Source organism: Engystomops pustulosus, chromosome 8 (assembly GCF_040894005.1).
Source record: "Engystomops pustulosus chromosome 8, aEngPut4.maternal, whole genome shotgun sequence".
Taxonomy (NCBI): domain Eukaryota; kingdom Metazoa; phylum Chordata; class Amphibia; order Anura; family Leptodactylidae; genus Engystomops; species Engystomops pustulosus.
This window is the reverse complement of record NC_092418.1, coordinates 12,284,809-12,311,508: the sequence shown is the minus strand read 5'-3', so window position 1 is coordinate 12,311,508 and position 26,700 is coordinate 12,284,809.

Genomic DNA, 26,700 nt, shown 5'->3' with positions numbered 1-26,700 from the left:
TGGTTTTGATCCATTTCTGCAGGCTTTGCATGTCTGTCTATTATCTGTCAATTGTCAATAAGTACCTTGTGTATCCTGGTGTGAACACTGGTCTGTCTCTGACTTTGGTTACCTGTCCACGCCAGCATCCAGAAACTGCAGAACTAGGTAAGTTTATCAGTGTGGCTTATTTGCTGTAGGCAGGGCCCTAGTACACAGGGACATTGATAGGTTATTTCACCACCCCTTACCCAGCCTGACAGCTTGCGCCAAGTCTGGTTGTGGTTGCTCTGTTTGACAACCGTTCAAAGGGTAAAGAGATATTTTGTTTCCTTTTCTACATTTCTAATATTTATTTTTGCATCTCAGTAATAACATAATTACATGCATCGCCTGCATTGTTACTCAGATTTTTAATAATCCCAAAAATCATAAATGAAAAAAAATGATGTTTTATTAAAAAGAATTTAAATAGTAAATCATTAGTTAAAACTTTGTGATAAACCTCAAAGGCAATATTTTTATCTATTAATATTTTAACTATAGGTTGAGTACAAAAAATAAGTATTAGTAATATATTGTACTGGTAGGTTAGGTGGAAATGTTTGGCTTCTCTATGGAGTTATGGAGTATATTATATTCTTCTTGCGTATCACATATTTCTTAATAATACAAGTTTGTACATTTGTTAGGGGGTCGATATATTCTGGTTTGTTTTGCAGTTACAACCATTTCAAAATAATTTAAATTGTTTATAATATATAATGAAGAATACGACATCCATTCATTTTTTTTACATGTTGCCATTTTCTGGAGAGACGAGGAGTAAACCCTTCATCACGGCTTTCTTCTTCCTGATGTATGTGGTCGGAGTTCTTATTAATTCCTCCATTATCACAGTCATATGTCTGGAGGATCAGTTACATAAACCAATGTATCTCTTTATCTGTAATTTATCCATTGTAGATATATTTTATACATCGGTCACGATTCCTAAATTACTGCACATGTTATTATCCGGGAATCATATTGTTTCCTCCGCACAATGTTATACGCAGTTGTCCTTTATTACAGGTGCTGCCAGTGCTGAGGGGATTCTCCTCTTCATTATGGCTTATGACCGATATGTCGCTATCTGTATTCCTTTGTATTATTCTCGTATCCTAAATCAGAGAAATTGCTCCCTGATAACTATTGGGATGTGGGCTGCAGCTTTTTTGAACTCTTTGCTGTTTGTACTATCAGCGTTATACATGTCCTCCTGTCACTCCAACCTCATCCACCAGTTCTACTGTGATGCCAAGTCTCTAACTAAGATTACTTGTACATGTCGGCCATTGTTTCTCTTAGTAGCCGGTGCTGAAATCTTGGTAATAATCTTTGTCCCATTTCTGTGCACTTGTGTTTCTTATGTTAAAATTTTTTCTGTCATTTTCAAGATGAAGTCAGAAGAAAGCAGAAGAAAAGCCTTCTCCACCTTCTCCTCCCACGTCACTGTCATCTCTATATACTATGGGACGTGTTTGACAGGGTATCTGATACCAGCTTACTCCGATGTTCTGGATTTGGCATTTAATGTTGTGTGGACAACTATTACCCCTATGATAAATCCTATAATTTACAGTCTGCAGAATGCCAACGTTAAGACTGTAATGCTAAAATTCCTAAATGGAAAGTTCTTTTTGTAGAGAGACTCTGCGGCAAATCGGGAACTATCAAGTATTAAAATGCAAAGTCAATTTTACGATTTACTGTTGTGTTACTCATTGTTATACTTTAGCAGTTGAGTTGAAGCTTTTATTCCAAACTTCACACTTGTGTTTGTCTTCCGTCACTTTGATCATAATAACAGAAGTCTAACGGAACCGGTGAAATCTCCATTGATTTTAATGGATTGTTTCAGACTTCTGTGAGTGACTGTTTGCATGTCTTCTGTTCGGCTTCTGTTATTTGAAGTAATAAAAATAGGTTTTCAGCTTCCGCCCAATTATACAGAAGTGCTGATGGAAGAGGTGCAGAAGGACAAAACGTCTGGACATTATAACTGATCCATCATACTGCACTGTACTGTAGTGACAGTAGTTGCATTGCTATACTCATACCATCTAATAGAGCAGCGACAGTAGCTGTAAATTTTCTACTGAAATATTCTTTAATTACATGCAAAATGTAAAGGCCTCAAAATTTGACTGCAAAGTCAGTTAAAAACTGCAGCCTAGGTTCCTACTCCTTCTTTATCTAATTGTCCTTCATGGTGCCCCTGCTGCATTTGTGACTTCCTGGTCCTTGACCTCATGCTGCCACTGAGTCCTCAATGTCAGATGAGAACTCCACCACTGGTGCATTCTCTAATTTTCTATTATGAGCTCCAGTCAGTGGAATCAAGGATATTATTTTATCTCGGATTCAGCAAGCTACCCAGTAATCGACACTGGTGACTATGGGAAAAACCTGGCCCTTCCTCTTTCTGCCATAAAAGATGCAATGGAGAAAACCCGTTGACATCGGTGGGAGGTGCCTCCTCCCCCTTCACATCCCCACAGCCGTACTCCAGCTACACCATGAGCTACACTGGTTTTCACCCTGCTGTGAGGAAATCTCTACCTCCTCTACTTCCTCCTCCCTTGGCAAGAAAGTGGAATCCCTGGTCACTGTTGGACTAGTAACTCACCCAGCGAGCCAAGTGTGGAGTTGCCTGACAGTGCTGAGCATATTGGTAGGTTATTCGAAGCACTGCAGCATGGCACAAATGTCCCCCATAGAGGCCTAGTTTTTAGTGGTAAAATGGTAGGTGGCACACACTCTATGCATCATCTCAGGCATGCCTACATAATTGGCCAGGAGGATTAGCACTACCAGGATATGCATCAAACGGTGTCTTCTCTTGGTGATCTTGCTGCCTACAGAAGATACATTTATTAGATATATTATTTAAAAGTTTAAGCTGAAAATTAGAGACTCTTAAAGAAAATAAATTGTGTAGATTGGGTAGAGACCATTTTCTATTATTTGCTTATGAAAACTTTCAATTTTTGTTGCATCTACTTTCCCCGCTTTTCTGTGCTAGTACGGGCGGAGAAAAAAATCATCTCTTTATAACTCTAAATGCGAGATGGGATTTTAATGCATATTAGTTCAGCCTCTGGTTTTGGAGAAACTTACATTTATTTTGTGTGTGGGGTTGTTAATTTTTTTTATAAAAAAGCAACAATAATACATTCCGATGCAGCAGCTCCCCCTGAGCGTCCCCCAGCTTCATAGACAAAAGGAACATCTTAGGAAATCTAAGCGTAACTAAAATAACGTAATTGAGACATAGAGATTTGAGTCCATAGATTTTAGGTTTATTGGTTTGTTTTTGCAGCTTAACAATGAACTTTCTTAGGCTCATTTCACACTACCGTTCCTTCCTTAAATCAGTTAAAAAAATTAAGAGTGGAGGTTTAACTGAGGTTTAATGTATCACTTAAAATTCCCATTGACATTAATGTAAATTTTATGTCATCCGTTATTTTCCGTTTAGAAATAGATCTGTTGTCCATGCAATTTTTGGACGAAAAAAATGGCGGAGACTGCAGCTCTTCATATCTATTTGAAAAAAAATGCATGGATAACAGATGCATGCCAAAACTGACCATAACGGATGACGTAAAATTAACTTTGATGTCAATGGGATTCTGAACTGATACCTTAAACCTCTCTTAAACCTCCATCCGTCTCTTTTTTAATGGAGGGAAGGAAAAGTAGTGTGAATTTAGCCTTAGAAGAACTTATCTGATAACAAAAATTGCATGTTATTAAAGTTCCACTTTTAAAGTAGAAGCAAATATTTAAAACCTAATCAGTTAAAATTTACAATAAAAGAAACAAAAACAACCCACCTAGTGCATTTGGAAGGTAAAAGAGATACAGGTTTAAACCCCCCTCTAGCCCTCTGATTTTTTAATTTAAAAGATCCTGTCTCTTTTGGTTAATTTTTAAAGAAAATGTTCACAGGGGTTATTAATAGGCTTAGCGTTAAGCTTTGTTAAAAATAAATTAATAGAAAATGACCTAAGCAAAAAAATAACTATTTTATTAAAAAAAAAACTTATGTGTTTTAAAGAACTACAGGGAATTATATAACAATTTCTAAAACAATTGGAGCAACATCCGTTCCTACCTGGTAGAATTGGCCACAAGCCAATTCTTTGAGAAAAGCTTCGGTGAATGGAAACTTGATTGATTTTCTTATTTTTAATTACCAGAGAGCTTCACATGGTTTCACAAAGGGTATGCTTAAATCTAAGAGTGAGATGTTCTTAAGCCGAGGACTGCCTGTATCAGAATATTCTGATTGGCAGGTTAGAAGTAAAATTGAAAGTCTTATAAAGGTTATGGAGGATATGCTGATTTTCTTGTGTATTAAATATGTCTAAGTAACGAATGTTTGTATATTGATTAGCAGATCAATATTTCCTGATTATTTTGCAAGTGTTGAGCTGGTTTATATTGAACTTCCAGGGTTCAGTTCCGCCCCCTCATGACCCCAAACTTCATTAAAAGTTTGGGACTGGGTCCGGGTTTGGGTCTGTTAATGCCTGTGATTGGTGCTGGAAATCCCATGCCCGAACAAGGATTAAAAATTTTTTGATGACTTTGTTCATTACTATTAACACCTTTTTGGAAAGAATTATTTTTCCCTCGCTCATAATATCTAGAGAGAGTATAGAGACTAGTAGGACATGTCCTTACCCCTACATGTACATGAGTGAAATGTCTGAATTCCAGATCGGAGTAGCTCGGAGTAGCGCTCTAAGGTATCGCGACAGTAGATCGTTAGTAATTCCTTTTATTAGTGGCTACCCGTTTTGGTTCAAGACTTGAACCTTCGTCAGGCCTGAATAAAAGAAATTACTGATGATCTACTGTCTCAATACCTTTGAGCATAGAAATTGGAGAAGACCACAGCACCGGAAAGGTAAAGTTCCAACGGTTTCTTTATTTACAATTCATCCAGGTAAACAGCAGCGACATTTCGATTCATATTGAATCTTTATCAAGCATAACAGGCATGGTCAAGACAAACATATATATAGTAAAAACAGATGTGACATCATTTCCCCTAGTGACGTAATCAGCGATAAAAAATATGTAGTTTCACAGAAAAGTGACATTGAAATATCTAATATTTAATAAAGATCATATATGTGAACTTCAAGTGTAATATTATATTACAATTTCCAGTACCAAGTGTTATATAAGTATATAAATCTTCCCCATGTGTATTTCATTAGCGGACACCACCCCTCTCCTTATTTCCGAGCCGACTGTCCTCAGTGCGCATGCGTAGTTAGTATGGTTGTCATAGCAGCCTAATTCGTCATGTGATATATCCGGGTTATACGTCATCCTCATCCGTCTCGATCATGTGATCTCCTCAGGGACTCCGAGACCGGACGGCAGACGAGGACTCTAGGTAAGTGCAATGCAACTATAGAGCATAAATTCAGTTCGGGTTAGTAAAGGGAAAGAATTTGGTCTGCATAGGTAGGTGCAGTTAGATAGAATTCAGCCCAAGCACAGGTTTATCAGTAAATTCATAGAATACCTCTAAATCTCACAGGAGGATGCTTCCCTAGTTATGGAACAACTACATGTAGGTAGTGAACCGGTATATCTAGATGGATCCCCATAAGGGAACAAAAAGTTCCAGTTTAATAAAAAAATTTAATTTTTTTTAGACTTTTATATCTTTAATTCGGAGGTCCAATCATCCATCATGTCCAGACACACTCGTGTAGTGTAGGCCACATAAAGAGACTATAGTTGGTGCCACAAGTAGCTAGTCAGGTCGCACACTGATGCAAAACGCACCATTGTGCCCCAACGTCAACTCCCGAACGGCACTTCACGAAAGCTCATAGGACTGAACGTATAGGGCATACACGGGGACAAAATTCGGCCACTTCAATGGAATCGATACCCCGGTATTCTACCCACGTATTTGTCCAAGTATTGTTGGCCAGTCATTAGAACTATTTATGGAAGATGCATAATGTCCTCCTCAGTTAACATTTATAGTTACCAGACATACATCTCCAAGCTATACAAAAATAGTAAATCAATAACTAGAAAGAAGGAGGATTATACAGGGGCATCCAAGAAGATATAGTATAGTCGTACCTGACGAATGCAGTGGCTCCAGGTGGGGATGGGTATCCAAAAGTGTAGACAAAAAAGTGTGCACGTGCAAAAAGGTTGGAGCATCATGCTCATAAAGGTATATCTGTGAGGAAGATAAACATCAATAGTTATACATACTGACATGACAAAAAAGCTTATCTTTTAAAAATTACAAACACGGTAGACCAAATGTCACCGGGCACATTAACTTCAGAAGAACGGACCATATTATTGCGGACAAATAATGCAAAAGTAACTACAGGACATCTAGATGATTCCACCCATCTTAAATTCCCTGTTCAAGCCATTAGGTTCCAATGTGTTTAATTCATATATCCATCTAAGTTCAAGTCGTTTGAGCATACTTTCCCTATCACCTCCTCTCCGGGGTCTTGGTACCCCATCAATAATTCTGAATCGAAGTTGTGAAATATGGTGGTGACTCTTAGAAAAGTGATCCGGTAGTGGTAAATCAGTTTTGCCAGTTCTAATTGTGGACTTGTGCTGATTCATACGCAGGCGGCACTCCCGTGTGGTCTCGCCTACATATAAATAGCCACAAGGACATTGAATCAGATAGATAATAAATGCTGAGGTGCATGTATAGTATTGTTTAATGCGGTATCTCTTGCCTGTTCTGGGATGACAAAAGGTATCTCCTTTCAACATGTTATTACAATTACAGCATCCAAGGCAAGGGAAACAGCCAGTCCTCTTACTGTCATTCCCGTCCCTCTCCATATGCATATCTGCATGCACCAGACGGTCTTTTAGATTTTTCGGTCTCCTATACGCCATGATGGGGGGATCTTTAAATTCTGGTACATTTGGTAGAGAATCTCGTATAATTGACCAATTTTCTCTCAATATATTGGCCACTTTTTTACTGACCGGGCAAAAGGTGGATACAAAAGGAATCCTATCCATTCTTTTCGTGTTTTTGGGTTTAGGGCGTAGGAGTGAGTTCCTTTCACTATCAATAACCCTATGCTTAACCCGAGTAAGTAACCGTCGGGGGTAACATCTTTTTTCAAATTTTGCGCACATGGCTTCCAATTGTGGATCCACCTTATTCTCTTCAGCCACAATCCTCCTGACCCGCAGGAGTTGACTGTAGGGGAGGGAGTCTAACATATTTTGTGGATGATTGCTATTGTACAGTAATAGGTTGTTTTTGTCAGTCACCTTTGAATACAAGTCAGTCAAGATACAGTTTCCCTTAATGTTCACAACAGTATCGAGAAATTGTAGATGTTCCCTAGATTTGACCATGGTAAATTGTAGCTCCGGGATATGAAGGTTAATCTAGCTCCAGGATATGAAGGTTAATACCTTTGAGCACTACTCCGAGCTACTCTGGAACTCAGAAATTTCACCCATTCTAATATACTACCTGTCAGTCTGCCTGGACGGAACAAGGTAGATAGAAAAGGGAGATCTTCGCCAGGGACTTCATTCTACATGCACATGTTATTGTGCCACCAGGTGAGCACCCTAAATTATACTCTTCACTCCAAACATATGCAACGATTTTACACAAGGAGAGCGCCCCTGTTTTCTTTGCGTCTTCTCTCTCTGTCATTGGAGATTTAGGGATCAAAGGCCACTAGACCTCCCGTACTTCTCCAACTTTCCCGGGTTGTTTTTATCCTACATGTACATGTAAATGTAGAAATAGTAAAGAAAACATCTTCTATTATTAAAGTGAGAGCTTATATGCAAGAGAATTAATTACTCATTACAAACTATTACTGGACTGAGACTGAAGAAGGACATCGATAACTTTCCAATTATTTATATTACTGTTTGGGTAATGACTTTTCTATTTAGCAATAGGTTTGGTCATTTATGTAGAGTATTATGTGTCAAAATCTGTATATTTTTTTAGGAAATCCTAATGAAAAATGAGACTTCCATTAAATATTTTTACCTTCTGGCATTTTCTGGAGAGACGAGGAGTAAACCCTTCATCACGGCTTTCTTCTTCCTGATATATGTGGTCGGAGTTCTTATTAATTCCTCCATTATCACAGTCATATGTCTGGAGGTTCAGTTACATAAACCAATGTATCTCTTTATCTGTAATTTATCCATTGTAGATATATTTTATACATCCGTCACGGTTCCTAAATTACTGCACATGTTATTATCCGGGAATCATATTGTTTCCTCCACACAATGTTATACGCAGTTGTTCTTTTTTTCATCTAATATGACTGCAGAAGGGATTGTCTTATTCATTATGGCTTATGACCGATATGTCGCTATCTGTAACTCCTTACATTATCATCAGATCCTGAGTCGGAGAAATTGTACCCTGATAACTATCGGGACTTGGGCAGTTTCATTTTTGAATTCTTTACTATTTGTGTTGTCATCCTTATACATGTCCTCCTGTCACTCCAACCTCATCCACCAGTTCTTCTGTGATGCCAAGTCACTAACAAAGATTTCCTGCAGAAGCACACAAATGTTTTTCTTAGTAGCTGGCACAGAAATCCTGGTAATAATCTTTGTCCCATTTTTGTGCACTTGTATTTCTTATGTTAATATTTTTTCTGTCATTTTCAAGATGAAGTCAGAAGAAAGCCGAAGAAAAGCCTTCTCCACATGCTCCTCCCACCTCACCGTCATCTCTATTTACTATGGGACGTGTTTAGCCGAGTATCTGATACCAGCTTACTCCGATGTTCTGGATTTGGCATTTAATGTTGTGTATGCTACTATTACCCCTATGATAAATCCTATAATTTACAGTCTACAGAATGCCAACGTTAAGACTGCGATGCTAAGGTTCCTTAAAGGAAAGTTATTCTTTTAAAGTCACTGTAGGGTAAATCAGTGAATGAAAGTATTAACATTTAAAGTCTATTTTAAAAATTTACTGTTGTGTTATTAAGTGTTATACTTTAGCATTTAAAGGAAATCTATTATTTAAATTAATCTCTACAAAGCACCAGCTGTGGTTTTGGCACATTATAAGTGTATTCGACCAGTAAAACTCCCAGTGTGTTTATACACGTATTCTGGCATCATTGTTGCCTTTGTATGTCAGTACATACACATCCAGCTTATGGGGATGGATGCAACTGTATGGAATCTATCTCCGGCCTCCACTGGGCACACATTGTAGTTGTTTTTCTGGGGAAGTCAAATTTTAGGTACTTTATAAAGGTAGGCACTCAACTTTTCACATTTAACCTGTATAAGGATGAGTAGAGCTATGGTAAAGCTTGCCAAGAAAAAAGCTTCTAAAGAATATGGTGGTGTATTTGAGAAAATATCCATATGTCCAAATCACCTTTTTTGTGGCATTTAGTCAACAATAAAAATTGCTTTATAAAGTGTAAAAGGTAATCTACCATCAAAATCACGCATGATAAACCAGGGATACTTACCCATAGACACGGGGGCACATTTATCAGGACTTATGTGCCACTGGCGTGGCTTATTGCTAGCACTTGTGACTATTTTGCCCTCTCCGCCACCTTCACGCCAGTGGTGGTGGGGGGGGGGGGGCTCCCGGCCGAGCAGAGGGAGTGGGCCTGCGCGGGGTCTTACTGTCCCCACGCCGATGCATTCGCTGCTGCCAGCAACTTTTCATAGGCGAGAAGTCTTTTTCTACGCCAGGCCCTGCCGGATGCCTCAATACTTCAAGAGGCGGAAGTTATCATATGCTGTGCAGCGGCGGGGCTATCATACGCTGGCACACAATGAATATGCCCCACAGTCTCCACTCACTGTGTGGGTAATTTATTAATACTGGCATCTTAAATTGCCTTACCACCACTCTGATGCCCTTACCTACTACGAGACCCCAGTCTCTAAGTAGATTTAGGCAGAATCTCTGGACCTAGTACCAGGTCTGATCTGGCAGAGATTTCTGCTATAGTCCCCGCCTGTTTTCCATTCACATTCTTTATCATGAGCATTGTCTAGAAAATTAATTTTCAAAGAAAGGAAGCCATGGATAACACATATAAGAAGATCACCAGTCATGGTGCCTGGATCTATGAGTAAGTGTCCCTGTGTATCATGCTTTATTTTAATGGTAGACTTCCTTTAAAAGGTTGTACAGGTGTCAAAATTGTATCAATAAAAATGTCCTACAAAAATCGCTCCATACACAGTTCGTACACCAACATAAAAAAGAGACACAAGTGGATGAATATGACCAAGCAGAAATTCATTATTTGATTTTTTAAGATTTTATTTACACTGAAAAAAACAATGACCTTTCTGTATAGGAAAACTTTAAATACAAAAATATTTATTCAATTAGCAGTGAAAATCTTAGGCTTAGTATGCGGACGCCCTTCACAGTGGATGCACAGTAGCCCTACCTATCCCAGGTGGTCTCCTCCACTTATCAGGGCCACCAATGTATTTCCCTGCTATATGGCCCCTCTTCCTAACATAGAACAACTTATGTAAGACACGGTGCATCAGTGAGCCAGTCAGAACCCAATACTTAATGCGTTCCCTCATCACCAAGCATTGGTGGTGACTCATCGTAGGGGTCAGCTAATGTCCATAGTATAAAGGCTCTGATTACTGCCAAAATCGTGAAATATTTTACTTCACTATAGCATCTTTTCATCACTGGTATGGTCATGTGTCGTGTGTGTAGTAACAGACTATTTAACATCTACACCCCTCCTATATCAGTGCTGGTGTTGGGACAGCTAGTTAGTTGACAAAAATGCTATTTGAAATGATAAGATTTTAAGAATTATAAGGCAGAATTTTATCGGTAACCGGAGCCATTATATGAAAAGCACAATCCAATAGAAAATTCAGTGGGAAATGAGTGAGTTTTACTTTACTTAGGCCCAAAATGCATCAAGGGGGGTGTTGCTCATTGATTAATTTTGGGCCCAAGTAAAGTGGCAACCAAATAACCAGGCCACCTAGTGGATGATCATATCCCTAACCTCATCAAAAAGAGTATAGAACCCACTAGCATAATCAAACTACCTGGAGGGAGAATGTGGGAATAATTGACAAAAACAATCCTGATATTTTTCTTCCCTTACTTTTTAGCATTTTTATTTTTATTTTTGCATCTCAATGGGGACAAGTCAGTCAGATTTAATTCTGCCTGATAAAGTACTTATAGTGATTTTACTGGTTCTGCTATATGGATACCCTAAATTGGGAATTTATCCAATAAGGAAACAGAACATACATTCCTTTCTCTACCTACATGCCAGTAATGTGTTAACCCACAGGTGACAACTAGATAATAGTCCTTACTCTGAGTATGTATTCAGAACAGACGAAAAATGAATAGAGAGGAACAAGTCATAATATCTTGGTCAAATACAAGAGAGCAGCAAGCTACATAATCGTAAGGATAAAGGTATACAGATAACAAAGCAAGAGTGAAAATGCACAGCAAGTAAAATAGACACAATGGGGCACATTTACTAAGGGTCCGTACGGCACATTTTTGTCGGGTTTCCCGACTATTTCTGATTTGCCTCACATTTAAGTGGGGTTTTTGGCGCACGTGATCGGATTTTGGCGCAGTCGCGCTGACTTGCAGGAGACACATATTGGGAGTCGTGGCAGACTGACAACCCACAGTTTCGGACTAAGCGCGGGATTTACAATTCAAATTGTGTCGCAAGACAATGCACTCTCATACACCGGGAAGAAGAAGGTGAACAGATGCAGGAAAATGGACACACAATCTTGAAGAATCGCGCCAGACTTCATCCACGTCGGAGAATGCACCTTAAGGAATCGCAACAGGACCAGGTAAGTAAATCTGCCCCAATATTACTACATAGTAACAAGAGACTACTATAACCAGCACAAATTGGAGGGAGATGTGGTTATAAATTGAGTTTCCGGAAGCCTCCCCAGCAGCTAACTGGTCATCCATCAATTCAAATAACACCTGATATATCCCCAGCTCAGAGGAAAAATACAATCACACAGCTGTCCAGAGAACACACACCAAACTAAGCCAACCAACTCTGCAGGGCAGTCTGTCAATCACAGTCTAAAGCAGAGTGGTCCTGGTGTGGATCAAAAGCTGAGAACTCTGCAGCCAGATCCAATTTGCAGAATCCTGTAAAGTAAAGTTGAGAACATTTTAGAGAATATGGGTAAAGTGTATAATACTATAACTTACAATCCAAAGTTTCTTTATGACTTGTAAAACAAACTCTAACAAAATAGAACTTATTATAATAAAATTTTATGGCAAATAAAATTACATATTGTTATGGTAAAATATTATGTCAAGACTCAAGAAACATTGGGGCAGATTTACTTACCCGGTCCATTCGCGATCCAGCGGCGCGTTCTCTGCAGAGGATCCGACGTCCACCAGGTGGCGCTGCTGCGCTGAAGTTCCCCGAGGCCCGCCGAAATGCACTCAAGTTCACCGGCCTATACCTGGTGAAGATAAGCGCGAGTCTCGCGACACTTTTTTTTTTTTTAATGCAGGGGTTTTTCCGAATCCGTCGGGTTTTTGTTTGGCCACGCCCCCTGATTTCTTTCGCGTGCATGCCAGCGCCGATGCGCCACAATCCGATCGCGTGCGCAAAAATCCCGGGGAAATTCATGGAAAATCGGCGCAAATCGGAAATATTCAGGTAACACGTCGGGAAAACGCGAATCGGGCCCTTAGTAAATGACCCCCTATGTATTTAATTTTTTTGGAGGGCCACCTACCCGGTCCTCTGTTTTAAACAATTTTTGGGAGTGCCACATACAGGTACTCTATATATTTAAATTTTCGGAAGGGCCACCTACCCGCTCCTCTGGTTTGAAAACTTTTTTGGACTTCCACATACAGGCACTCAATCTATTTAATTTTTCTGGAGGGCCACCTACCCGCTCCTCTGTTTTGAAAACTTTTTTGGACTGCCACATACAGGCACTATCCAAATTTAATTGTCTCTATAGCTGCCTCCACACGCATCTTTATAGCTGCCTCCATACGTTGTCTCCATTGCTACCTCGACACGTCATCTCCATAGCTGCCTCCAAAAGTCGTCCACATAGCTGCCTCCATACATCGTCCCTTTAGCAAACGAGCTGTGTCAGGCAGATTTTTGGGTTGTTTTAACGGCTTCCACATCAAACTTGTTAACTGTGTTATCCACAAAATATACCACCAAACTTTTGTCATTGACCGATATTATTTCAGCGCTACTTGCACATCTGTTTACATTCCCCTCCCCCACCATAACCAGTCCAATTACTTATAAGAACAGTACTACACTTGATCTTATTCAAAAGGTTCTTAGAATTGCTGTTTGTAGCCCCATCTGCTTTGAAAATTATAATTTTTTCAAAGTAAACGCTTCTGTCCCCCAGGCCCATTTTGGGTGGGGAGGAGCCGAGAGGCAGGGGCTTGGCCAGGAGAAAGCTCGCCTGGCAGCGGACCGCCAGCTCCATCCCAAGATTAGGCAACCTCAGAGGCATCCATGCATGCTGCCCCTGCTGTTTCCTGTCCATTTCGCCTCCACAATCCTCCACAGCGTCCATCAATGTCTCCATGCGCAGTGTTCAACTGTCTATACCCCAGATGCTGGAGCTCAAGAGGAAATACAGCACATCATCCCCTTATCAAACGAGCTGTGTCAGGCAGAATTTTCGGGTGTTTTAACAGATAAATAATGGAACTCGTCCCGTCTGTCGCCGCCATGCTGGAGACCTGAATTTTCAATCATAGCAGTGCAATATGGATGCCCCATACTGTCGCTCTTAATCATGGAACCATTTCCGAAAAAAATTTAAAATAGAACCGCTATGCTATTCCATTATTCCTAGATGAAATATTCAAACGACCCCATCTGCTTTGAAAATTATAATTTTTTCAAAGTAAACGCCTCTGGTCCCCAGGCCCATTTTGGGCGGGGAGGAGCCGAGAGGCAGGGGCTTGGCCAGGCGAAAAATCGCCTGGCAGCGGACCGCCAGCTCCCTCCCAAGATTAGGCAGCCTCAGAGGCATCCATGCATGCTGCCCCTGCTGTTTCCTGTCCATTTCGCCTCCATGATCCTCCACAGCGTCCACCAATGACTCCATGCGCAACTTTCAACTGTCTATACCCCAGACGCTGGAGCGCTAGATGAAATACATTGTCCCCTTAGCAACGAGCTGTGTCAGGCTACATTTTCGGGTGGTTTACCGGCTGTGATTTTCTGGTGTTTTATATGGGTCACTCATTTTGATAATGGATGCAAAGCTCTACGACTGAGTGCGCGTCCCCCCCCCCCCCCCCACATGGCTCCACACATCATCTCCATAGCAGCCTCCAAACGCCGTCTCCAAAGTAACAAACTCTAGCAAGATAGAAGTTAGTAAATAGTTTTGTGAAAACTCAAGAGATATTCAAGCTTTATTTACTCCAGGGTAATAATAGCTCAATAATAAGCTGGCAGTGTCTGAGCCAACACAATATAAACCCTCCCAGGCCTCCATCTCTTTTCAGTAAGGATTTTTTCCTTATTACAAGCCTTGTGTGTACTGGTAAGGTGCATTTATTAATGTTTCTTATTGTTATTATTAATATTTCAGTGTCTTTTATACTAAAACTTTACTTGTAGAAAATGATTCAATGCATATTATTGCTGCATTTTCTGCAAATGGTTTTGGAAAAATGTATTGGTTGATTTTTATATTTTAGGTATTTTTTATGTAATTGCTTTCCAGTAACGTGGCTAAGCATAACATGTTTCTTACAGTCTATAGAAACATTTATGCAGTATTGCAAACATTTTGAAAAATTTAATTATGATAAACCTAATAAGCCACATTTTTTACTTCCCAAAGCTGAGTAAAAAATAAAACATAACTTGCTGATTTCTCCTGCAGTGCTGCTTGGCTGCGAGGATTGATTGCCACCTGCCTTTCAGAGTCAGCTTCCTTGGCTGAGATGTGTGTGTTCCTTTGTAAAGCTGGGTGGTTTCATCAGAAGCTGTATGCTAATATCAGCAATGACCTGATTGATGGATGTCTGGAACATTTGCCTGCGGGAGCAGCGTCCAAGAACTCCTTATATATCTGCCCAGATCTAATTGTATGTTGCCGGTAATTGCAGTCCTTTTCCTCTTGTCTATTGCTATTGCTTTGCTATTCTGTGTGTCTGACCTCTGCTACATTTAATTGACCAATCTCTTCCTATATGATTCTGTGTCTTAGCCATCTTGGTTTTAATCCATTTCTGCAGGTTTTGCATGTCTGTCTATTATCTGTCAATTGTCAATAAGTACCTTGTCTATCCTGGTGTGAACACTGGTCTTTCTCTGACTTTGGTTACCTGTCCACGCAACTATCCAGCAATTGCAGAACTAGGTAAGTTTATCAGTGTGGCTTATTTGCTGTAGGAAGGGCCCTAGTACACAGGGACATTGATAGGTTATTTCACCACCCCTTACCCAGCCTGACAGCTTGCGCCAAGTCTGGTTGTGGTTGCGCTGTTTGACAACCGTTCAAAGGATAAAGAGATATTTTGTTTCCTTTTCTACATTTCTAATATTTATTTTTGCATCTCAGTAATAACATAATTACATGCATCGTAATGTTACTCAGATTTTTAATAATCCCAAAAATCATATATTTTATTTAAAGAATTTAAATAGTAAATCATTAGTTAAAACTTCAAACCTCAAATGCAATATTTGTATCTATTAATATTTTATCTATAAGTTGAGTACAAAAAATAAGTATTTGTAATATATTGTACTGGTAGGTAAGGTGGAAATGTTTGGCTTCTCTATGGAGTTATAGAGTATATTATGTTCTTCTTGCATATTAATACAAGTTTGTACATTTGTTAGGGGGTCGATATATTCTGGTTTGTTTTGCAGTTACAACCATTTCAAAATAATTCAAATTGTTATAATATATAATGAAGAATAAGACATCCATTCATTTTTTTTACCTTCTGCCATTTTCTGGAGAGACGAGGAGTAAACCCTTCATCACGGCTTTCTTCTTCCTGATATATGTGGTGGGAGTTCTTATTAATTCCTCCATTATCACAGTCATATGTCTGGAGGTTCAGTTACATAAACCAATAAGCGAGAAAGATAAAGCGTTTAAGGTGCTAAAACGTGAAGGTAGCGATGAGGCATTACAGGATTATAGAGAGAAAAATAAATCATGTAAAAAGCAGATAAAGGCCGCAAAAATAGAGACTGAAAGAAATATTGCCAGGGAGAGCAAAAATAATCCCAAATTATTTTTCAAGTATATAAATGATAAGAAACTAAAAACAGAGAGTGTGGGTCCCCTTAGAAATAACATGGGGGTCATGGTGGAAGGAGATGAGGAAAGGGCCAATCTACTGAATGTCGCCTTCTCAACTGTCTTTACCCAGGAAAATCCCCTGGTGGAAGACACAATGAGGAATAATGGAAATTCTTTTTATAATGTCAACAGTTTAACCCAGGAAGAGGTACGGCGCCGCCTCGCAACCACTAAGATAGATAAATCACCTGGGCCAGATGGCATACACCCCCGGGTTCTGCATGAATTATGTACGGTGATAGACAGACCGTTATTTTTAATATTTGAAGATTCACTGAGGACTGGTTATGTTCCACAGGAATGGCGCATAGCAAATGTGGTGCCAATATACAAAAAAGGATCAAATAGCGATCCTGGAAACTACAGACCCGTGAGTCTAACTGCTGTGGTGGGGAAAATATTTGAGGGGTTTATTAGAGATGCTATCCTGGAGTATCTCACTGTGCACAACCTTATAACCCAGCGTCAGCATGGGTTTATGAGAGATCGGTCCTGTCAGACTAATCTGATTGGTTTCTACGAGGAGGTAAGTTCAAGACTGGATCTGGGGGACGCTGTGGATGTTGTATATCTGGACTTTTCAAAGGCATTTGACACCGTGCCACATAAAAGGTTGGTATATAAAATGAGACTGCTGGGAATAGGAGAAAATCTGTGTATCTGGGTAAGTAATTGGCTTAGTGATAGAAAACAGAGGGTGGTCATTAATGGCACATTCTCCGATTGGGTTGATGTTACCAGTGGAGTGCCACAGGGGTCAGTATTGGGGCCACTTCTTTTTAATATTTTTATTAATGACCTTGTAGTGGGTTTACACAGTCAAGTTTCAATATTTGCAGATGATACTAAGCTGTGTAAAGTAATAAATACTGAGGTCGATAGTTTAGCATTACAGAGGGATTTGTGGAAGCTTGAGGGATGGGCAGAGAAATGGTTGATGAGGTTTAATGTTGATAAATGTAAAGTTATGCACTTGGGCCATGGAAACAAAAAGTATAATTATGTTCTAAACGGTCAATTACTTAGTAAAACTGAGGCTGAAAAGGACTTGGGGGTATTGGTGGATGGTAAACTTAATTTTAGTGACCAGAGCCAGGCGGCTGCTGCTAAAGCAAATAAAATAATGGGATGTATCAAGAGAGGAATAGATTCTCATGATAAAGACATAGTTCTGCCCTTATACAAATCCCTGGTCAGACCACACATGGAATATTGGGTACAGTTTTGGGCACCAGTGTATAAAAAGGATATAGTAGAGCTGGAACGGGTGCAGAGGAGAGCAACCAGGATTATTAGGGGAATGGGGGGACTAGAATACACTGACAGATTAAAAAATTTGGGATTATTCAGTTTAGAAAAAAGACGACTGAGGGGAGACCTCATTACAATGTACAAATACCTGAACGGACAGTACAAGGATCTCTCCAAAGATCTTTTTATACCTAGGCCTGTGACCAGGACAAGGGGGCATCCTCTACGCCTGGAGGAGAGGCGATTTTACCATCAACATAGACAAAGGTTCTTTACTGTAAGAGCAGTGAGACTGTGGAACTCTCTGCCACAGGAGGTTGTTATGGCGGACTCTATGTATATGTTCAAGAGAGGCCTGGATGACTTTCTGGAGAGAAAAAATATCACGGGTTATGGGGATAAAACATTTAATTCTTGAAGGTTGGACTTGATGGACTTGCGTCTCCTTCCAGCCTCATATACTATGATACTATGAATGTATCTCTTTATCTGTAATTTATCCATTGTAGATATATTTTATACATCGGTCACGGTTCCTAAATTACTGCACATGTTATTATCCGGGAATCATATTGTTTCCTCCGCACAATGTTATACGCAGTTGTACTTTATTTCAGGTGTTGCCAGTGCTGAGGGGATTCTCCTCTTCATTATGGCTTATGACCGATATGTCGCTATCTGTGTTCCTTTGTATTATTCTCGTATCCTAAATCAAAAAAATTGCTCCCTGATAACTATTGGGATGTGGGCTGCAGCTTTTTTGAACTCTTTGCTGTTTGTACTATCAGCGTTATACATGTCCTCCTGTGACTCCAACCTCATCCACCAGTTCTACTGTGATGCCAAGTCTCTAACTAAGATTACTTGTACATGTCGGCCATTGTTTTTCTTAGTAGCCGGTGCTGAAATCTTGGTAATAATCTTTGTCCCATTTTTGTGCACTTGTGTTTCTTATGTTAAAATTTTTTCTGTCATTTTCAAGATGAAGTCAGAAGTAAGCAGAAGAAAAGCCTTCTCCACCTTCTCCTCCCACGTCACTGTCATCTCTATATACTATGGGACGTGTTTGACAGGGTATCTGATACCAGCTTACTCCGATGTTCTGGATTTGGCATTTAATGTTGTGTGGACAACTATTACCCCTATGATAAATCCTATAATTTACAGTCTGCAGAATGCCAACGTTAAGACTGCAATGCTAAAATTCCTAAATGGAAAGTTATTTTCGTAGAGAGACTCTGCGGCAAATCGGGAACTATCAAGTATTAAAATGCAAAGTCTGTTTTACGATTTACTGTTGTGTTACTCATTGTTATACTTTAGCAGTTGAGTTGAAGCTTTTATTCCAAACTTCACACTTGTGTTTGTCTTCCGTCACTTTGATCATAATATCAGAAGTCTAACGGAACCGGTGAAATCTCCATTGATCTTAATGGATTGTTACAGACTTCTGTGAGTGGCTGTTTACACGTCTTCTGTTCGGCTTCTGTTATTTGAAGTAGAAAAAATAGGTTTTCAGCTTCCGCCCAATTATACAGAAGTGCTGATGGAAGAGGTGCAAAAGGACAAAACGTCTGGACATTATAACTGATCCATCATACTGCACTGTACTGTAGTGACAGTAGTTGCATTGCTATACTCATACCATCTAATAGAGCAGCGACAGTTGCTGCAAATTTTCTACTGAAATATTCTTTAATTACATGCAAAATGTAAAGGCCTCAAAATTTGACTGCAAAGTCAGTTAAAAACTGCAGCCTACGTTCCTACTCCTTCTTTATCTAATTGTCCTTCATGGTGCCCCTGCTGCATTTGTGACTTCCTGGTCCTTGACCTCATGCTGCCACTGAGCCCTCAATGTCAGATGAGAACTCCACCACTAGTGCATTCTCTCATTTTCTATTATGAGCTCCAGTGGTGGAATCAAGGATATTATTTTATCAATATAGCACGGATTCAGCAAGCCACCCAGTAATCAACACGGGTAACTATGGGTAAAACCTGGCCCTTCCTCTTTCTGCCATAAAAGATGCAATGGGGAAAAATTGGTGTCAATAGTGAGAGGTGCTTCCTCCCCCTTCACATCCCCACAGCCATACTCCATTTACGCCATGATCTGCAATGGTTTTTACCCTGCTGTGAGGAAATCTCTACCTCCTCTACTTCCTCCTCCCTTGGCAAGAAAGTGGAATCCCTGGTCACTGTTGGACTAGTAACTCACCCAGCGAGCCACGTGTGGAGTTGCCTGACAGTGCTGACCATATTGGTAGGTTATTCGAAGCACTGCAGCATGGCACAAATGTCCCCCATAGAGGCCTACTTTTTAGTGGTAAAGTTGCAGGTGGCACACACTCTATGCATCATCTCAGGCATGCCTACATAATTGGCCAGGAGGAATAGCACCACCAGGATATGCATCAAACTGGCTTGGGTTGCTCCCATGAACAAATCATCGGAACAAATCTTTTTGTAAATGTTTTTATGTTTTTGTAAATAGTTTTGTTTGTGTACAAAGGTTTTTGCTCTTCAAAAGTTTTTGCTTTTGTAAATAGTTTCAGTTGCTCCAGGGAGTTACTCTAATGGTTAGGGAAGGGGGGGGGGGTCCCTACTTTGGAGGAGGTGTGTGGTCTTTTGCCTAGGTAAATAAGTTCTGGGACAGCCTGCTGTTTTCCCCATGGTTGTGCTGCAACTGGTGGTGCCGGTCGACACTGACTGGATGAGGGGGCAGGAGTTGAGGAAGCGGAGAGGAAGAGGAGGGAAAAAGAGGCAAGGAGTGATGTCCAGAAACCCTTGGTGGTGGAAGCGATTCCTACCTCGGCCCAGCAGCAACTCCATTAACCCAGTTGGTAGTTAAAGAGATGTAGTTGCTTACTTGACCACATATCAGTTGTGATGTGCAACTTGCAACTTTTGGCATTGCTAAGTGCACAACTTTCATTTATCCACAACCTGGTTGCACCTGCCCAGAAAAGTGGTGGAGGCTGATAATGAAGTATTGTGAGACAGCCAACGCCATGATATTTTTGAAGCTGTACAGAATGGTAGCTTTAACAAAGGCCAACAACTATGCAAATTTCCCACTTTCAGGACCAGGGCTTGTGGGTGAAATAGGTCAAATTCCACTTTCTCTTCATTGTTTGAGGGATATAAAGCGGAACCCTTCCATGGAAAGGTGTTGGTGGCAGTGTCACATACTCCCTTCACTGGGAGACAGGTGGCCTTGTCACTCGGGGTGCAGTGGTATAAATATAAACAACTGAAGCAGCAGAGGGAGCCACAGGTGTTTAATGTTTTTTTTGGTGTGTTATCCACTGCAGATTGCTTGAAAAAATGTCATACCGGGAGAGATCCACTGGGTCAGCCTTTGTGTTCTCATCCCTGGGCAAGGAGGTTGGTAGCAGGCCATATCATGGCAATTGGCTGTCCAATGCACCTTTGTATCCTTCTGCATCTTCTGCTGGTTACCTAGGGCTTTCTGACACCTCTTCCTTTGAACTAAATCACCTAAGTCATAGCAGTTGGATTGTAATTTTCTTCTTTTCATATAAAAGGAATTGTTCTTCACTTATGTCTTACTATGAATATGTCCTGTTATATTTTGTTCAAATTCAGTTGGAGCATAAAATAAAATGCATCAATAAATTCTAATGACTGTTATAAATATACATGTGTAATCATGTACTAACTCAAGCTGTGCCAGTTTGTGACGAAATCCCTGATCCTCTGCTGCACCAGATACATAAGAAGTAGAGATGAGCGAACATGCTCGTCCGAGCTTGATGCTCGGTCGAGCATTAGGGTACTCGAAACTGCTCGTTACTCGGACGAATACTTCGCCCGCTCGAGAAAATGGCAGCTCCCGCCGTTTTGCTTTTTGGCGGCCAGAAACAGAGCCAATCACAAGCCAGGAGACTCTGCACTCCACCCAGCATGACGTGGTACCCTTACACGTCGATAGCAGTGGTTGGCTGGCCAGATCAGGTGACCCTGGGATAGACTAGCCGCTGGCCGCGCTGCTCGGATCATTCTGTCTCTGGATGCCGCTAGGGAGAGAGCTGCTGCTGGTCAGGGACAGCGTTAGGGTGCTAGTAGATTACTGTTAGGCAGGAGTGATTCAACAAGAACCCAACAGCCCTTCTTAGGGCTACAATAACGTTCTACTTTTTTTATTTTAATTTGCATCTATTACCATTTTGTGAGGAATTAGCAGGGGGACTTGCTACCGTTGTGTTTAGCTCTTAGTGGCACACATATCCATAGCAAAGGCCGAAGTGGGAAAATTCAGTAGGGGTTGGATTTCTATTAGGCACTAACTCAGTGTCATCTCATCTGGCATAGTAGTGTGCTTCCTTTGATACTTGGCTAGAAAATAGCCATAGGAGAATACAAATAGCTTCTTGAAGCCTACAGTAGCGTTCTATATATTTGATTTCTGGTTGATCTGCTGGTGGCTGTAGTTTCTGCAGTGCATGTACTTGCCAATTCTGAGCAATTTGTAGTGAGACTTGCGACCGCTGTGTTCTGCGCTTAGTGGCGCACATATCCATAGCAAAGGCTGAAGTGGGAAAATTCAGTAGGGGTTGGATTTCTATTAGGCACTAACTCAGTGTCATCTCATCTGGCATAGTAGTGTGCTTCCTTTGATACTTGGCTAGAAAATAGCCATAGGAGAATACAAATAGCTTCTTGAAGCCTACAGTAGCGTTCTATATATTTGATTTCTGGTTGATCTGCTGGTGGCTGTAGTTTCTGCAGTGCATGTACTTGCCAATTCTGAGCAATTTGTAGTGAGACTTGCGACCGCTGTGTTCTGCGCTTAGTGGCGCACATATCCATAGCAAAGGCTGAAGTGGGAAAATTCAGTAGGGGTTGGATTTCTATTAGGCACTAACTCAGTGTCATCTCATCTGGCATAGTAGTGTGCTTCCTTTGATACTTGGCTAGAAAATAGCCATAGGAGAATACAAATAGCTTCTTGAAGCCTACAGTAGCGTTCTATATATTTGATTTCTGGTTGATCTGCTGGTGGCTGTAGTTTCTGCAGTGCATGTACTTGCCAATTCTGAGCAATTTGTAGTGAGACTTGCGACCGCTGTGTTCTGCGCTTAGTGGCGCACATATCCATAGCAAAGGCTGAAGTGGGAAAATTCAGTAGGGGTTGGATTTCTATTAGGCACTAACTCAGTGTCATCTCATCTGGCATAGTAGTGTGCTTCCTTTGATACTTGGCTAGAAAATAGCCATAGGAGAATACAAATAGCTTCTTGAAGCCTACAGTAGCGTTCTATATATTTGATTTCTGGTTGATCTGCTGGTGGCTGTAGTTTCTGCAGTGCATGTACTTGCCAATTCTGAGCAATTTGTAGTGAGACTTGCGACCGCTGTGTTCTGCGCTTAGTGGCGCACATATCCATAGCAAAGGCCGAAGTGGGAAAATTCAGTAGGGGTTGGATTTCTATTAGGCACTAACTCAGTGTCATCTCATCTGGCATAGTAGTGTGCTTCCTTTGATACTTGGCTAGAAAATAGCCATAGGAGAATACAAATAGCTTCTTGAAGCCTACAGTAGCGTTCTATATATTTGATTTCTGGTTGATCTGCTGGTGGCTGTAGTTTCTGCAGTGCATGTACTTGCCAATTCTGAGCAATTTGTAGTGAGACTTGCGACCGCTGTGTTCTGCGCTTAGTGGCGCACATATCCATAGCAAAGGCTGAAGTGGGAAAATTCAGTAGGGGTTGGATTTCTATTAGGCACTAACTCAGTGTCATCTCATCTGGCATAGTAGTGTGCTTCCTTTGATACTTGGCTAGAAAATAGCCATAGGAGAATACAAATAGCTTCTTGAAGCCTACAGTAGCGTTCTATATATTTGATTTCTGGTTGATCTGCTGGTGGCTGTAGTTTCTGCAGTGCATGTACTTGCCAATTCTGAGCAATTTGTAGTGAGACTTGCGACCGCTGTGTTCTGCGCTTAGTGGCGCACATATCCATAGCAAAGGCTGAAGTGGGAAAATTCAGTAGGGGTTGGATTTCTATTAGGCACTAACTCAGTGTCATCTCATCTGGCATAGTAGTGTGCTTCCTTTGATACTTGGCTAGAAAATAGCCATAGGAGAATACAAATAGCTTCTTGAAGCCTACAGTAGCGTTCTATATATTTGATTTCTGGTTGATCTGCTGGTGGCTGTAGTTTCTGCAGTGCATGTACTTGCCAATTCTGAGCAATTTGTAGTGAGACTTGCGACCGCTGTGTTCTGCGCTTAGTGGCGCACATATCCATAGCAAAGGCCGAAGTGGGAAAATTCAGTAGGGGTTGGATTTCTATTAGGCACTAACTCAGTGTCATCTCATCTGGCATAGTAGTGTGCTTCCTTTGATACTTGGCTAGAAAATAGCCATAGGAGAATACAAATAGCTTCTTGAAGCCTACAGTAGCGTTCTATATATTTGATTTCTGGTTGATCTGCTGGTGGCTGTAGTTTCTGCAGTGCATGTACTTGCCAATTCTGAGCAATTTGTAGTGAGACTTGCGACCGCTGTGTTCTGCGCTTAGTGGCGCACATATCCATAGCAAAGGCTGAAGTGGGAAAATTCAGTAGGGGTTGGATTTCTATTAGGCACTAACTCAGTGTCATCTCATCTGGCATAGTAGTGTGCTTCCTTTGATACTTGGCTAGAAAATAGCCATAGCAATAGGATAGGATTGTTTGGTTCTAAAAACTCAAAAAAAAAACAAAAAACACAAAAAAAAACAAAAAACACAAAAAAACACAAAAAAAAACAAAAAAAAGTAAAAAAAAAAAAAAGTTATAACTCTCATTTTAAAAATGTTTAACCCCAGGGCTAGGGGTAGAGGACGAGGGCGGGGACGTGGGCGTCCAACTACTGCAGGGGTCAGAGGCCGTGGTCCTGGGCGGGGTGAGACACCACCTGCTGATGAGGGAGCAGGGGAACGCCGCAGAGCTACACTCCCTAGGTTCATGTCTGAAGTTACTGGGACTCGTGGTAGAGCACTGTTGAGGCCAGAACAGTGCGAACAGGTGATGTCGTGGATTGCTGACAATGCTTCGAGCAATTTGTCCACCACCAGTCAGTCTTCCACGCAGTCCACCCATGTCACCGAAATCCCCACTCCTCCAGCTCCTGCACCTCAGCCTCCTCCCCCCCAGTCTGCCCCCTCCCAGGAAAATTTGCCATTTGAACCGGCATACTCTGAGGAACTGTTTTCTGGACCCTTCCCACAGTCACAAACCACTTGTCCGGTTGCTGCTGAGCAATTTTCCGATGCCCAGGTTTTCCACCAGTCACAGTCTGTGGGTGATGATGACCTTCTTGACGTAGTGGAAGTGTGTAAAGAGGTGTCCGACGATGAGGAGACACGGTTGTCAGACAGTGGGGAAGTTGTTGTCAGGGCAGGAAGTCCGAGGGGGGAGCAGACTGAGGGATCGGAGGATGATGAGGTGACAGACCCAAGCTGGGTTGAGAGGCCGGGTGAACACAGTGCTTCTGAGACGGAGGAGAGTCCTCGACCTGAACAGGTTGGAAGAGGCAGTGGTGGGGCCAGACGGAGAGGCAGGGCCAGAGCTGGTGCATCAGCGCCACTGTCAACTAGTGAAGCTCCCGTGGTGAGGGCTCTTGCGGCGAGGGCTAGATCTTCAGAAGTGTGGAGGTTCTTTAAGGAAACACCGGATGACCGACGGACTGTGGTGTGCAACATTTGCCAAACCAGGCTCAGCAGGGGTTCCACCACTACTAGCTTAACTACCACCAGTATGCGCAGGCATATGAATGCTAAGCACCCCACTCAGTGGCAACAAGCCCGTTCACCTCCGGCCGTGCACACCACTGCTCCTTCCCCTGTGTCAGCTGCTAGTCAGCCCCCTGCCCAGGACCCTGCCACAAAAACCCCATCGTCGCCTCCACGATCCTCCACAGCATCCACCAGCGTTCAGCTCTCCATACCCCAGACGCTGGAGCGGAAACGCAAATATAGTGCAACCCACCCGCACGCCCAAGCCCTTAATGTGCACATCTCCAGATTGCTTAGCCTGGAGATGCTGCCCTATAGGCTAGTAGAGACCGAGGCCTTTCGCAACCTCATGGCGGCGGCCGCCCCTCGGTATTCGGTCCCCAGCCGCCACTACTTTTCCCGATGTGCCGTCCCAGCCCTGCACCAGCACGTGTCAGACAACATCATCCGTGCCCTGACCAACGCCGTTTCTGACAAGGTCCACCTGACCACGGACACGTGGACGAGTGCTGCCGGGCAGGGCCACTATATATCGCTGACGGCACATTGGGTTAACTTGGTGGAGGCTGGGACCGAGTCTGACCCTGGGGCTGCTCATATACTGCCGACGCCGAGGATTGCGGGGCCTACCTCGGTCCAGGTGTTTCAGGCCTACTATGCCTCCTCCTCCTCCCACCCCTCCTCCACCTCCTCCTCCGAACTACCATCCGTGGGCACGGCGCCATCAGTCGGTAGCTCTAGGCACAGCAGCAGTGCCGTCGCTAAGCGACAGCAGGCGGTGCTCAAACTGCTGAGCCTAGGCGACAAAAGGCACACCGCCCAAGAGCTATTACAGGGCATCACGGCGCAGACTGATCTGTGGCTGGCACCGCTGAACCTCAAGCCGGGAATGGTTGTGTGTGACAACGGCCGTAACCTGGTGGCGGCTCTGCAACTCGGCAGACTGACACATGTGCCATGCCTGGCCCATGTGTTAAATCTGATAGTGCAGCGTTTCCTCAAGACATACCCCAATCTGTCTGATTTGCTCACGAAGGTGCGCCGCATCTGTGCGCATTTCAGGAAGTCCAGCCCAGATGCTGCCACTCTCAGGGCAGCGCAGCGCCGCCTCCAACTGCCCGCTCACCGACTGTTGTGCGACGTGCCCACGAGGTGGAATTCAACACTGACCATGTTATCCAGAGTTTACCAGCAGCGCAGAGCGATTGTAGACTGCCAGATGTCAACTTCCACCAGAACTGGTAGTCAGGTCAGTCAGCTTCCTCAAGTCTACAATGAGGAG